The sequence below is a fragment of the Taudactylus pleione genome, unplaced genomic scaffold (assembly GCF_031769625.1).
Source record: "Taudactylus pleione unplaced genomic scaffold, aTauple2 ptg000261l, whole genome shotgun sequence".
Lineage (NCBI taxonomy): Eukaryota > Metazoa > Chordata > Amphibia > Anura > Myobatrachidae > Taudactylus > Taudactylus pleione.
Window position 1 is genome coordinate 2,485,729 of NW_028284663.1, and position 16,794 is coordinate 2,502,522.

Below are 16,794 nucleotides of genomic sequence, written 5' to 3' on the forward strand. Positions count from 1 at the left end.
AAATGCCGTTGTACACAATGTCCACTTAACCACGGACATGTGGACAAGTGGAACAGGGCAGACTAAGGACTATATGACTGTGACAGCCCACTGGGTAGATGTATCACCTTACGCAGCAACAGCAGCAGCGTCACCAGTAGCAGCATCTCAGAAACGCCAGCTCGTTACAAGGCAGGCTACGCTGTGTATCACCGGTTTCAGTAAGAGGCACACCGCCGACAACCTCTTAGAGAAACTGAGGGAAATCATCGCCCAGTGGCTTACCCCACTTAGACTCTCCTGGGGATTTGTGATATCTGACAACGCCACCAATATTGTGCGGGCATTACATCTGGGCAAATTCCAGCACGTCCCATGTTTTGCTCACACAATAAACTTGGTGGTGCAGAATTTTCTGAAAAGCGACAGGGGCGTGCAGGAGACGCTTTGGGTGGCCCGAAAAATTTCTGGCCACTTTCGCCATTCAGCGACTGCGTGCCGAAGACTGGAGCGCCAGCAAACACTCTTGAACCTGCCCCGCCATCACCTGAAGCAAGAGGTTGTGACGCGGTGGAACTCAACCCTCTATATGCTTCAGAGGATGGAGGAGCAGCAAAAGGCCATACAAGCCTATACATCCACCTATGACATAGGCAAAGGAGGGGGTATGCACCTGACTCTAGCGCAGTGGAGAATGATTTCCGTGTTGTGCAAGGTTCTCCAGCCCTTCGAACTTGCCACACGTGAAGTCAGTTCAGACACAGCCAGCTTGAGTCAGGTCATTCCCCTCATCAGGCTTTTGCAGAAGCAGCTGGAGAAAGTGAAGGAGGAGCTAAGACGGAGCGATTCCGCTCGGCATGTGGGACTTGTGGATGAAGCCCTTCATTCGCTTTGCCAGGATTCCAGGGTGGTCAATCTGTTGAAATCAGACCACTACATTTTGGCCACCGTGCTTGATCCTAGGTTTAAAGCCTATGTGGTGTCTCTCTTTCCGGCCGACACAAGTCTGCAGAGGTGCAAAGACCTGCTGGTGAACACACTGTCAGCTGAAGCGGAACGTGACACGTCAACGGCTCCTTCTTCATTTTCTCCTGCAACTGGGGCTGCCAGGAAAAAACTTAGGTATCCTAAGCAACCCGCTGGCGGTGATGCAGGGCAGGCAGGACCAAGTTTGGACATCTGGTCCGGACTGAAGGACCTGGCAACAATTTCTGACATGTCTACTGTCACTGCATATGATACTGTCACCATTGACAGAATGGTGGAGGATTACATCGGTGACAGCATCCAAGTAGGCATGTCAGACAGTCCATACCTGTACTGGCAGGAAAAAGAGGCAATTTGGAGGCCCCTGTACAAGCTGGCTCTATTTTACCTGAGTTGCCCCCCCTCCAGTGTGTACTCCGAAAGAGTGTTTAGTGCAGCCGGGAACCTTGTCAGCGAAAGGCGTAGGAGGTTGCTTCCACAGAATGTGGAGAAGATGATGTTCATCAAAATGAATTATCAGCTCTTCCAGGGAGACCAGCCTCCAGAAGGTACAGAGGGACCTGTGGTGGTGGATTCAAGTGGGGACGAGTTAATACTTTGTGAGGATGAGGATGTACACACTGAAGAGGGTGAGGAATCGGTGGATGAGGAGGATGAGGATGACATCTTGCCTCCGTAGAGCCAGTTTGTGCAGGGACACATTAATTGCCAGCTTGTTTTGTGGGGGCCCAAATGAACCAATCATTTCAGCCACAGTTGTGTGGCAGACCCTGGCGCTGAAATGATTGATTTGTTAAAGTGTGCATGTCCTGTTTATACAACATAAGGGTGGGTGGGAGGGCCCAAGGACAATTCCATCTTGCACTTCTTTTTTTTCTTTGCATTATGTACAGTTTGGGGCCTAGTTTTTCTAACTGCCATCCTGTCTGCCACTGCAGTGTCACTCCTAGATGGGTCACGTGTTTGTGCCGCCCACTCGTGTCGCTTAGCATAGTCATCCAGCTACCTCGGTGCAACCTTTTGGACATGAAAACACTATTGTGAGGTGTGAGGTGTTCAGAATAGACTGGAAATGAGTGGAAATTAAGGTTATTGAGGTTAATAATAGCATAGGAGCAGAGAAACCAACAAATTCTGTGATTTTAGCTGTTTTTATGCTTTTTAAAAAAAAAAATACAGATCCAAAACACAAAACCCAGAACCCAAAACACGGAAGGGTGGTTTTGGCAAAACCAATCCAGATCCAAAACACGAAGAAAGATCCAGATCCAAAACCAAAACACGAAAAGTGGCCGGTGCACACCCCTAGTTTATATGTGCCTTTGGCTGCTATGATTTTATGTTTATATGAAAACAATACATTTTGTGTGACATACTACACTATGTTTTCTATATTTGTCTCTCCCTATGTGGTATGAAAATTATCTTTCACTATATACCTGATTGGGAGAATTGCAGCCTTTACATTGAAACTTAAGTATATCTCTTTTATTTTATATTCAATACACGCTTATTGATCTGACACAGCGCACGTGATTGATCTATCCGTTTTTAAATCCCTTTACTTGTTTATTTTTCCTGCTACCTCCATTTACCACTGTTTGCATTTACCTTCCTGTATATAAATATCTCAAAAATCCTTTTCTGTAAGGCATTATTAGGAATATTGTGATTATGTTTGACACAGTTGAGTTATATTTGTGTTGTTTATACTAATAGGGGTATTCAATATGGGAGCGATAACATCGTTTTTGCGTTAATATCGCACTTATGACGTCATTATCGCAGGTTTTAGTTTTACACCGTATTCAATTTCAAAGTATAATCGCAGTTTTGAAAAGTCTTTGATAAAAAACGGGGATAACTTTTCACCATTGAATAGGTGTCGAAAAAAAGTGCAGAATTGGGGTTTAGGGGTGCAGGCTTAAAAAAAATAGCCTGCACCCCTGGGAATGACATTTAAAAAAGAACTGTGTCAAATAAAGTTTTTAAAAAAAATAGGGACACCCCAAAAAAATAAAAAAATTGGGGTGAAAAAAAAAAAAGGGAAAAAAATGATTAACAATAGGGAAATAGGTTCAGGGCTATTCTGCAAGTATGCGGCACGTGTTTTCTAGAATAGAATTATAGCGGCAGGTGCACAAATGCCGAATTTTTAAAAACTTACTTTAGGGACATCAAAATATGCGAGTACCCATTTTCATGTACCCCAAATTTGATGGGACCACTTAAAAAACGAAAAAAATAACCTAAGTGCTCTTCTGCATCACTTCTTCAATGTTGGGAAAAAACACCTGCGGCTATTTAAATCCCCGACTTTCATTTAAAGGCTAAAACGGGGGTACCCATAGTGATCCCCCATGTTTTTACAACTTTAGGGGAGTCCTACAATTTTTTTATGGAAAAATTCGTAACTTTACGCAAATCCAACTTCAGAGGCTCCCGTTTTCGTTAATTTTATATTGAATACGGGGATAAGCGGGCGCGCGCCCGATACTTTAACGCAGGTAAAAACTCAGATATGACACGTTTCATATTGAATACCCATCTAAGTATAAACATAATGCACTGCAGGAAGCGTGATGGGACAGACCTTAATCAGAGAGAATGGAGGACCACTCGGCAGGCACCAGAATAAGTATACAGCGGGAACGGAGAGTAAATAAATGGATTGGGTCACATTAGCCAAGGTCTGACGTGCACACGCCGTGATTAGATCATAACGCAAACCTGCGCAATGGCCTTCATTCTATCAGGTTCCAATATAAACAGTGTGTGTGAATATATATATATATATATACATTTTTTTTACCATACGATCCTTTTAAACTGGGAGACTCATAGATTACACAAGTTCTGTGGCTGCCTGACCTCAAGCCTGGATTTCACCTGGTTTTAATCAGCCACAGAACCTGTGTAACTCATCAGTGTCCCGGTTTAAAGAGATAGTATTGTAAGCTTAAATACTGTGTGTGACTGCGAGTGTATCTGCAAGCAAAATGCTACGTTACAGTGTCACATCTGCTGACACTGTAACGTAGCGTTTCACATGCTGATATACCCGCAGTCACACACAGAATATAGGCATGCCGCAGCCGCTGTGAAACTGTAACATAGCGTCTCACATGCAGATAAAGCCGCAGTCACACACAGAATATAGGCATGGTGCAGCCGCTGTGACACTGTAACGTAGCGTCTCACATGCAGATACAGCCGCAGTCACACACAGAATATAGAATGCTGCAGCCGCTGTGACACTGTAACGTAGCGTCTCACATGCAGATACACCCGCAGTCACACACAGAATATAGGCATGCTGCAGCCGATGTGACACTGTAACGTAGCGTCTCACATGCAGATACACCCGCAGTCACACACTGAATATAGGCATGCTGCAGCCGATGTGACACTGTAACGTAGCGTCTCACATGCAGATACACCCGCAGTCACACACTGAATATAGGCATGCTGCAGCCGATGTGACACTGTAACGTAGCGTCTCACATGCAGATACACCCGCTGTCACACACAGAATATAGGCATGCTGCAGCCGCTGTGACACTGTAACGTAGCGTCTCACATGCAGATACACCCGCAGTCACACACAGAATATAGACATGCTGCAGCCGCTGTGACACTGTAACGTAGCGTCTCACATGCAGATACACCCGCAGTCACACACTGAATATAGCAATGCTGCAGCCGATGTGACACTGTAACGTAGCGTCTCACATGCAGATACACCCGCAGTCACACACTGAATATAGGCATGCTGCAGCCGATGTGACACTGTAACGTAGCGTCTCACATGCAGATACACCCGCAGTCACACACAGAATATAGACATGCTGCTGCCGCTGTGACACTGTAATGTAGCGTTTCACATGCAGATGCGCCCGCAGTCACACACAGAATATAGGCATGCTGCAGCCGCTGTGACACTGTAACGTAGCGTCTCACATGCAGATACACCAGCAGTCACACACAGAATATAGACATGCTGCAGCCGCTGTGACACTAACGTAGCGTCTCACATGCAGATACAGCCGCAGTCACACACAGAATATAGGTATGCTGCAGCTGCTGTGACACTAACGTAGCGTTTCACATGTAGATACACCCGCAGTCACACACAGAATATAGGCATGCTGCAGCCGCTGTGACACTGTAACGTAGCGTCTCACATGCAGATACACCCACAGTCACACACAGAATATAGGCATGCGGCAGCCGCTGTGATACTGTAACGTAGCGTCTCACATGCAGATACACCCACAGTCACACACAGAATATAGGCATGCTGCAGCCGCTGTGATACTGTAACGTAGCGTCTCACATGCAGATACACCCGCAGTCACACACAGAATATAGGCATGCTGCAGCCGCTGTGACACTGTAACGTAGCGTCTCACATGCAGATACACCCACAGTCACACACAGAATATAGGCATGCGGCAGCCGCTGTGACACTGTAACGTAGCGTCTCACATGCAGATACACCCACAGTCACACACAGAATATAGGCATGCGGCAGCCGCTGTGACACTGTAACGTAGCGTCTCACATGCAGATACACCCACAGTCACACACAGAATATAGGCATGCTGCAGCCGCTGTGATACTGTAACGTAGCGTCTCACATGCAGATACACCCGCAGTCACACACAGAATATAGGCATGCTGCAGCCGCTGTGACACTGTACCGTAGCGTCTCACATGCAGATACAGCCGCAGTCACACACAGAATATAGGCATGCTGCAGCCGCTGTGACACTGTAACGTAGCGTCTCACATGCAGATACAGCAGCAGTCACACACAGAATATAGACATGCTGCAGCCGCTGTGACACTAACGTAGCGTCTCACATGCAGATACAGCCTCAGTCACACACAGAATATAGGTATGCTGCAGCCGCTGTGACACTAACGTAGCGTTTCACATACAGATATACCCGCAGTCACACACAGAATATAGACATGCTGCAGCTGCTGTGACACTGTAACGTAGCGTCTCACATGTAGATACACCCGCAGTCACACACAGAATATAGACATGCTGCAGCCGCTGTGACACTAACGTAGCGTCTCCCATGCAGATACAGCCGCAGTAACATACAGAATATAGACATGCCGCAGCAACTGAGACACTGTAACGTAGCGTTTCACATACAGATATACCCGCAGTCACACACAGAATATAGACATGCTGCAGCTGCTGTGACACTGTAACGTAGCGTCTCACATGCAGATACACCCGCAGTCACACACAGAATATAGGCATGCGGCAGCCGCTGTGATACTGTAACGTAGCGTCTCACATGCAGATACACCCACAGTCACACACAGAATATAGGCATGCTGCAGCCGCTGTGATACTGTAACGTAGCGTCTCACATGCAGATACACCCGCAGTCACACACAGAATATAGGCATGCTGCAGCCACTGTGACACTGTAACGTAGCGTCTCACATGCAGATACACCCACAGTCACACACAGAATATAGGCATGCGGCAGCCGCTGTGACACTGTAACGTAGCGTCTCACATGCAGATACACCCACAGTCACACACAGAATATAGGCATGCTGCAGCCGCTGTGATACTGTAACGTAGCGTCTCACATGCAGATACACCCGCAGTCACACACAGAATATAGGCATGCCGCAGCCGCTGTGACACTGTAACGTAGCGTCTCACATGCAGATACACCCGCAGTCACACACAGAATATAGACATGCTGCAGCCGCTGTGACACTAACGTAGCGTCTCACATGCAGATACAGCCGCAGTCACACACAGAATATAGGTATGCTGCAGCCGCTGTGACACTAACGTAGCGTTTCACATACAGATATACCCGCAGTCACACACAGAATATAGACATGCTGCAGCTGCTGTGACACTGTAACGTAGCGTCTCACATGCAGATATACCCGCAGTCACACACAGAATATAGACATGCTGCAGCCGCTGTGCCACTAACGTAGCGTCTCACATGCAGATACAGCCGCAGTAACATACAGAATATAGGCATGCCGCAGCAACTGTGACACTGTAACGTAGCGTTTCACATACAGATATACCCGCAGTCACACACAGAATATAGACATGCTGCGGCTGCTGTGACACTGTAACGTAGCGTCTCACATGTAGATACACCCGCAGTCACACACAGAATATAGGCATGCTGCAGCCGCTGTGACACTGTAACGTAGCGTCTCACATGCAGATACACCCACAGTCACACACAGAATATAGGCATGCTGCAGCCCCTGTGATACTGTAACGTAGCGTCTCACATGCAGATACACCCACAGTCACACACAGAATATAGGCATGCTGCAGCCGCTGTGACACTGTAACGTAGCGTCTCACATGTAGATACACCCGCAGTCACACACAGAATATAGGCATGCTGCAGCCGCTGTGACACTGTAACGTAGCGTCTCACATGCAGATACACCCACAGTCACACACAGAATATAGTAGGGGTGTGCACCGGCCACTTTTCGTGTTTTGTGTTTTGGTTTTGGATCTGGATCTTTCTTCGTGTTTTGGATCTGGATTGGTTTTTGCCAAAACCACCCTTCCGTGTTTTGGGTTCTGGGTTTTGTGTTTTGGATCTGTATTTTTTTTTTAAAAAGCATAAAAACAGCTAAAATCACAGAATTTGTTGGTTTATCTGCTCCTATGCTATTATTAACCTCAATAACCTTAATTTCCACTCATTTCCAGTCTATTCTTAACACCTCACACCTCACAATAGTGTTTTCATGTCCAAAAGGTTGCACCGAGGTAGCTGGATGACTATGCTAAGCGACACGAGTGGGCGGCACAAACACGTGACCCATCTAGGAGTGACACTGCAGTGGCAGACAGGATGGCAGTTAGAAAAACTAGGCCCCAAACTGTACATAATGCAAAGAAAAAAAAGAAGTGCAAGATGGAATTGTCCTTGGGCCCTCCCACCCACCCTTATGTTGTATAAACAGGACATGCACACTTTAACAAATCAATCATTTCAGCGCCAGGGTCTGCCACACAACTGTGGCTGAAATGATTGGTTCGTTTGGGCCCCCACAAAACAAGCTGGCAATTAATGTGTCCCTGCACAAACTGGCTCTACGGAGGCAAGATGTCATCCTCATCCTCCTCATCCACCGATTCCTCACCCTCTTCAGTGTGTACATCCTCATCCTCACAAAGTATTAACTCGTCCCCACTTGAATCCACCACCACAGGTCCCTCTGTACCTTCTGGAGGCTGGTCTCCCTGGAAGAGCTGATAATTCATTTTGATGAACATCATCTTCTCCACATTCTGTGGAAGCAACCTCCTACGCCTTTCGCTGACAAGGTTCCCGGCTGCACTAAACACTCTTTCGGAGTACACACTGGAGGGGGGGCAACTCAGGTAAAATAGAGCCAGCTTGTACAGGGGCCTCCAAATTGCCTCTTTTTCCTGCCAGTACAGGTATGGACTGTCTGACATGCCTACTTGGATGCTGTCACCGATGTAATCCTCCACCATTCTGTCAATGGTGACAGTATCATATGCAGTGACAGTAGACATGTCAGAAATTGTTGCCAGGTCCTTCAGTCCGGACCAGATGTCCAAACTTGGTCCTGCCTGCCCTGCATCACCGCCAGCGGGTTGCTTAGGATACCTAAGTTTTTTCCTGGCAGCCCCAGTTGCAGGAGAAAATGAAGAAGGAGCCGTTGACGTGTCACGTTCCGCTTCAGCTGACAGTGTGTTCACCAGCAGGTCTTTGCACCTCTGCAGGCTTGTGTCGGCCGGAAAGAGAGACACCACATAGGCTTTAAACCTAGGATCAAGCACGGTGGCCAAAATGTAGTGGTCTGATTTCAACAGATTGACCACCCTGGAATCCTGGCAAAGCGAATGAAGGGCTTCATCCACAAGTCCCACATGCCGAGCGGAATCGCTCCATCTTAGCTCCTCCTTCACTTTCTCCAGCTGCTTCTGCAAAAGCCTGATGAGGGGAATGACCTGACTCAAGCTGGCTGTGTCTGAACTGACTTCACGTGTGGCAAGTTCGAAGGGCTGGAGAACCTTGCACAACACGGAAATCATTCTCCACTGCGCTTGAGTCAGGTGCATACCCCCTCCTTTGCCTATGTCATAGGTGGATGTATAGGCTTGTATGGCCTTTTGCTGCTCCTCCATCCTCTGAAGCATATAGAGGGTTGAGTTCCACCGCATCACAACCTCTTGCTTCAGGTGATGGCGGGGCAGGTTCAAGAGTGTTTGCTGGCGCTCCAGTCTTCGGCACGCAGTCGCTGAATGGCGAAAGTGGCCAGAAATTTTTCGGGCCACCCAAAGCGTCTCCTGCACGCCCGTCGCTTTTCAGAAAATTCTGCACCACCAAGTTTATTGTGTGAGCAAAACATGGGACGTGCTGGAATTTGCCCAGATGTAATGCCCGCACAATATTGGTGGCGTTGTCAGATATCACAAATCCCCAGGAGAGTCTAAGTGGGGTAAGCCACTGGGCGATGATTTCCCTCAGTTTCTCTAAGAGGTTGTCAGCGGTGTGCCTCTTACTGAAACCGGTGATACACAGCGTAGCCTGCCTTGTAACGAGCTGGCGTTTCTGAGATGCTGCTACTGGTGACGCTGCTGCTGTTGCTGCGTAAGGTGATACATCTACCCAGTGGGCTGTCACAGTCATATAGTCCTTAGTCTGCCCTGTTCCACTTGTCCACATGTCCGTGGTTAAGTGGACATTGTGTACAACGGCATTTTTCAGGACACTAAGGACACTTTTTCTGACGTTTCTGTACAGTCTCGGTATCGCCTGCCTAGTGAAGTGGAATCTAGACGGGATTTGGAACCGGGGACACACTACCTCCATCAATTGTCTAAATCCCACTGCACTAATGGCGGATACCGGACGCACGTCTAACACCAACATAGCAGTCAAGGCCTCAGTTATACGTTTTGCTTCAGGATGACTGCTGTCGTACTTCATCCTCCTCGCTAAGGACTGTTGGAGGGTCAATTGTTTAGTAAAAGTAGTGGTGTTCCTACTTCCTCTCTGGGATGATGAACGACTCCCAGCAGCAGCAACAGCAGCAGCGGCAGCAGTAGGCGTAGCAATGCAGGATCCTCCAGAGGAATCCCGGATAGGAGAGTCAGTCATGCCAGTGACATGGCCTGCAGGACTACTTCCAATCCTGACTAAGGAGGAAATTGACGAGGAGGGAGTTGACGGTGTGGTTTGCAGGCACTTGGATACAACAGGACAACGGGATTTAGGTGTCCCTGGACTGCTTACGGTCTTAGCCAAAGTTTCTGAACTTGACAGTAACTTTTTATGAACGCGCTGCAGGTGCCGTATAAGGGAGGATGTTCCTAGGTGGTTGACGTCCCTACCCCTACTTATTTCACCTTTACATATGGTACATATGGCAAGACAGTTGTTGTCTGGATTTGGATAGAAATATTGCCAGACCAAAGAGGTGGAATGTTTGGTCTTCTGCCCAGGCATGACCGTGATGGGCTTTTTCATCCCACGGACAACAACTGTCTCCCCCGGAGCCTGATTTAAACAAACCACATCACCATCAGAATCCTCCTCGCCAACTTCCTCCTCAGCGCCAGCTACACCAGTATCCTCATCCTGTTGTACTTCAACAGTGACATCTTCAATTTGCATATCAGCAAGTGGACTGTGGGTGCTCCTTTCAGCACTTGCAGGGGGCGTGCAAATGGTGGAAAGAGCCACCTCTTCCCGTCCAGTGCTGGGAAGGTCAGGCATCGCAACCGCCACCACACTTGGACTCTCCTTGGGGATTTGTGATATCTTCTTAGAAAGCACAGTTCTTCGCTGTGCTTTTGCCAGCTTAACTCTTTTGATTTTTTTAGTGGGAGGAGGGCTTCCATCGTCATGTGAAGCTGAACCACTAGTCATGAACATACTAGGGATCGACCTTAGCCGTTCCTTGCCACTCCGTGTCGTAAGAGAAACCGAAAGATTGCATAAGAAAAGAGGTGTTTTAAACCTCTAGGATGGGGGCAGGCATGTATGCAAATTACTTGTGGGAGTTAGCCTATGGCAAGCAGGGGAGGGTTTGTAACAGGAACATTATATAGTCGGCTAAAAGTGTGGGCCAAAGCCTCTTTGTTCCAGATTCCTCCAGGACAGGGAAGTGCATTTTGTCAGTTGTCATTTTCCTTAATAAAACTCTCTTAGTGCTTCTCCTTCTTCTCTTCTTCTCTCCTCCTTTTCCTTATTGTATTTAGTCTCTTTTCATTTACTTCATATCATTGCTTTTACTTTTCCTTTCTGTCCTCAATCAGTGTCTTTTCTGATTTCTTGTTCTGCTGGGGGTGGGTGTAGCTATGTCCTGCCTAGTAATGAGCCTCCCCAGACCCTGGTCCCTGGCTCCACAGTGTCCCCATGTTATTAGGAGCTGCAGGTGTGGTTCCCCTATTGATAGTTCTATCCCCCCTCAGGCTGCAGCAGCTTTGTGGAAGGTGTGCCAGTGCGGGGGAGGGGTGCTTCCCTTTAGTCCTTAATGCCCCTGGTCAATATTATCTTTGTGGCTGCAATGGCCAGCACCATAGGCAAATGCAGGAGGGGTTTATGAGTGCCTTACCTGAACCCCCCCTCAGCCCACACCATGATGACTACAATAGAAATAGCATATAATACTAAAGTTGCATGTTTTTTAGGATCCCCTCAGTGTCACAAATGAAATAACTAGCACTACAGTCCCTGTTGATCTTTTAAATGTGTCAGCCAGTAGAAAAAGTTAAAAAGCCAGTAATGAATATTGTTGTGGACCAACTAGATCTGGAAAACATGCACTGTACGGGGTGCACTGATATGGATCACCTATTGGATCAATTATTAATACTGGATAATACACCATCCAGTACATAAGGGGACCAATCTGTGCATCTGTGTCCAGGACAGTGCATGGTTTCTTTTTCTGCCCTCTCCCAGATTCCCCAACTTGCTCATATGATCTGTAAAGGAGCCGGCACATGAAATAAAAAGATTCAGCTCAGACAGGATGGCCCTACTTCTACATATAATTACTTACTGTGTCTGCTGGTCCTGTATATGCCAGAATTATATCATTCAGTACATTCGTATGATGTATTTTATAGATGGTCTAAGTGCTGATTATGCCCTCTTAATGGTAGAAAACAGTTGCAGCAAACAGTGTCAGTATTATGCTGGGCATTGAGGTATCATTGGGGGAATAGAATGCTTTAGTGATGCGTTATATGACAGTAAGGGGTAATGGCTTTGACACTGCTTTATTTATCTATAGCACCTAAGATCTAGCTTTTATCTCCTTTGAATCATTATTATCAGCCAATAGAGGAGATTGTATTATATACTGTATTCTGAGCATTTAACTTACAAAATAGACAGAATACATGTGCTACAGTGAATTTCTACAGGGTGCACAGCTTATTATTGCAGTCACTGCCCCAAGCAGCTATCACCGGGAAGCTCCATTCTCAGCTATGCTCCTACTTCGACAAATATACATTGCTGGAGGTCACGCAGCCTTCGCGTCCTGCCTATGAGGGGTACAACGCGTGCAAAGCAGCTAGTTCAGTTCGTCAGGGCTAACAGCAGGCGTCTGGGGAAAATGCTTCGCCTTTAATAATTCCACATGAAAATGTCGTTTTCGTCACCTCTGCTTGCGATGTGGTGGCAATCACCCAGTTGCCAAGTGTTTCAAGGGGGGTGCCCAGCAGCAGCCTGCACAGCCAGCAAAAGGCACAAGTGCTAAGTAAAGTTCCATCCCCTGTCCGTGTCACAGCGATAGCAAAATGGTTGAGTTGGTACCCGGTTCTGCAGGACGCAGAATTTTCGTTAAAAGGCTTCAGTTTTGGTTTTCGTTTACCTATTTGCAGGGATGTCGACACATATCCGCCTAGAAATTTGAAGTCTGCCTTTGAATTGCCTCACATTCTTAGGGAAAAAGTGGCTGGCGAGGTTAGCGCAGGTGCATTGCTGGGCCTTTTGCAGAACCCCCATTAGGGATCTTGTGAATTCCCCGGTGGGAGTGGTTCCCAAGAAAATTCCAGGAAAATAAGGGCTCATGCAACATCTGTCTTATCCGCCAGGCTCGTCAGTAAATTATGCCATACCAGTTGAGGTTTCCTCGGTGGTGTACCAGTCTTTTGACGATGCTTTGGACGTCATTAGGTGTTATGGTCCGGGCGCACTGATGGCTAAGATAGATGTTGAGTCAGCTTTTCGTCTACTTCCTTTGCACCCAGAGTCATTCCAGTTTATGGGTTTTTAGCTTGGACAATGGATATTGCATAGACAAATGCTTGCCTATGGGGTGTTCTGTGTTCTGTGCGTTTTTCGAGCATTTTAGCACCTTCCTACACTGGTGCGCGGAATTTATTTATTTAATTTTTGCGGTAGTCATGGAATAGCCCACTATCTCGATGACTTTCTGTGTGTCGGCCCTTCCGGTTCAGGCAGATGCAGTTATCTTTTGTTTTCTTTACGAGCGCTGTTTTTTCATTTGGAGTTCCCGTTGCTGTGGACAAAACGGAGGGCCCTTCCCCTTGTCATTCCTGGGTATCGAGATCTGTACCTCGGTGGGTTCTTGTCGCATTCCTCTCGATAAGCCTGTCAAGTAATGCCATAGCGGAATGCACGGCTTCCAGTAGAATTACCCTGCGGCAGGCGCAATCCCTCCTGGGCCTGTAAAGTAATTCCAATGGGCAGAGCTTTTTCACGTAAATTGGAAAGGGCCACGGCTGGTGTCACTAACCGAGACATTTGCTACGTTTATCCTCAGAGATTAAGCAGGACCTCTCTGTCTGGGTCTCGTTTCTTCGGGATTTTAATGGCGTTCGGTTGTGGATGTCTCCAGCCGCTGACAATTTGCAGCTGCAGCTGTTCACCGACGCAGCAGGCACCACGGGGTTCGGATGTTACCTTGATGGCTCCTGGTGCGTTGGCCGTTGGCTGGAAGAATGGGTGGGAAAGGGTTTGACTAAGGACTTACTCCTTCTCAAACTCTTTCCCATAATGGTTTCCTTGGAAATCTGGGGGGAATGGTTACGCAATCGCAGCATCATTATCAGGTGTGACAACCTGGGCATGGTCCATGCGATACAATCAGCAACATGCGGCTTCCCTGCTGGTTTTGCGCTTGCTAGCGCAGCTGTGCTCACATGTTTGCGCTGTGACATCATGTTTAAGGCAAGACACATTCCTGGGGTGGAGAATGAGATAGACGATGCGTCATCACGTTTCCAGTGGGCTAGGTCCCGATCTGTGGCCCCTGGTGCTGACGTTGTGCTTTGCCCCTCTTATGTTTGGCAGGTGATCGAGCCGGCATGGAGGGCTAAGCAGAACAGTCTTTAGCCCCCTCCACGTTGCGAGCATATCGGCAGGCATGGAATGAATGGGAAGATTATTCCCGTAGCAGCAAACAGGCAGGTAAGAGTCAGCATCGTTCGATGCTTTCTTTTATTTGGAGTCTCCGTTTGGCTGGCAGATCCAGGGCTTCTGTTGCGCGCTCTTTGGGGGGCATTGCATTTTATTGTAAATTGAAGGGCCAACCTGACTTTACTAAAAGTTTTCTGATAGTGAAGGCTTTAAAGGGTTTGGCACGGGTCTCCCGGCCAGTAGCTGACCGTAGGAGACCTGTGGACGCTCATCTGCTTCCGGCAGTATTAGGGGCGGTTCTCGGAGTGGCTCTTACTGCGTATGAGGCGGTCCTGATTCAAGTGGTGTTTTCGGAGGCTTTTCACGGCACCTTGAGGGTATCGGAGCTGGTGGCATCATCCAAATGGGTTGATGCCGCCATGCTCCTCTCGGATATCCTGGTCAGTGAGAGGTCTGTTCTCTGTAGGATTCGGCAGTCGAAGACCGACCAGACTGGTAGGGGTAGGTGGATCTCGTTGGGTCCATCTAGGGACGAACAGATCTGCCCCGTGGCACTAGCTATGCGGTATGAGTTATTGCGGCCGGATGTTCCTGGTTCATGACTCATGCATATGGACAGGACTCCGCTTACCAAATACCAGTTTGGTTGGTTTTTGAAGAGGTGTGTATCAGTTTTAGGCCTCCCGCCTCAAGATTTTGGTACACACTCGTTTCTGATCGGAGCCGCAACTTCGGCGGCAGCTGCGGGTTTCTCGGCATCAGAAATTAAGGCCCTAGGACATTGGAAATCGGATAGTTATAAAGGTTACATTCGACCTAGGCATGAAGGCCCTTTGTTTAAAGTCATTTCACAGTCTGTTCCGGTTACGTTTATATTTTATGCTTGCCTGGTTTTTGTCTTGTCTCATGTACTGTCCTGTCTTGTCTGTTACCCCTGTCCGTCCTACTCGGGATTAGCTACTCGCCATTGCTGGCAATGGGAGTCTTGAGGGATTTTACAATTTTTACCTGAACTGACGGATTCAATTCGGCTATTCTCAATCATTTAATTAGGCCATAGTCCATCCCTCAGCAGGTTTTTATTTTACCTCTTGCCGAGTTCACCTGTTTTTTCCCAATTCCCCCCCACCCATTCTTCCCCTTTGTGTCTTCTGTTTGTCTCAGCCACTTCAAATAGTAAAGACGGCGACCAATAGAAAATTTTTCTTTTTGGCAGATACTCACTTATGTTCTATCAGATCCCACTAATACACCATAAAATTTTATTGTTTTATGACAATTACTAAATTTTTATTTACTGCTTTCCTCCACCTTTAGGATTGCTCTTTGACACGCAGGACATTTGGGTTATAGGCCACTCATATATTTTCTGGGCTGCTAGGTTTGAGTTCAGATCAAGCTCCAATTTTTGAATATTCAGCTAGGGTCCGTTGCATAGGTTCCAGAGGTATGAGATGGCATTCCTTTTGTCCTAAACTGTTAGAGTATGCAAGGCTTTTTGGTAGGCCACGTATTTTGGTGGCTTATTTAGGAGGCAACGACTTAGGGCAGAGGTCCACTGTAGAATTACGAGTTGATATTGTCAACGATTTGGCGAGGGTGCTATCGGCCTGGCCCTTGTGTAAATTAATTTGGTCTTGCATTGTACCTCGACAGGTCTGGCGTGGGGTTAGGAGTTTTCCTGCTAATGACGAAGCTAGGAAGAAACTTAATTTCTCAGTTGCCAAATTTGTGATGGCCAATTATGGCCGTTTCATTTACCATAATAACATTCAATTTCGATTTAGTTATATGTATAGACCTGATGGAGTTCATTTAACAGAGGAGGGTGTGTCATTGTTTATTGGGGATCTTTTTGAGGAGTTGGCGTTATTGGGGTAGTACTTGGTATGGTGGCGGTGCGGCGGTTCTATAAGCTGAACCTTGCTGTGGCGGGAAAGAACGGCAGGTCGCCAGTCCGGGTGCAATTATGATTTAAGGGCGCTACCTTCGTTGACTGGTAGTTGGCTGTACCAACCTAACGGGGGGCAGTATCACCACCTAAACGGGTGGGAAGTCAAGATGGGGGTGAGCGTTACCTTTTGTTGTTGACATGATTTACATGGTTATGTGTATGCACTCTGGGCGATCTACGCCTGCTATGCCTTTTGTTGTTTGTGTGTGGGCATAGCAGATCTGGCTGATTTCTGGCCGTCCTTTCTTTGCCACCATACATCCTTAAATAAATAATAAATAAATAATAATTATTATTGCTCCAATAAATCGCCATCAAGTTATCTGCCAAATCCACGTCTCAGTGTCTTTATTTTATCTTAGTATGATAAGTGGTTTGCACACGTGACAACACCTCATCCGATAGAAGGTTTAGAGAAACCGAAAGATTGCATAAGAAAAGAGGTGTTTTAAACCTCTAGGATGGGGGCAG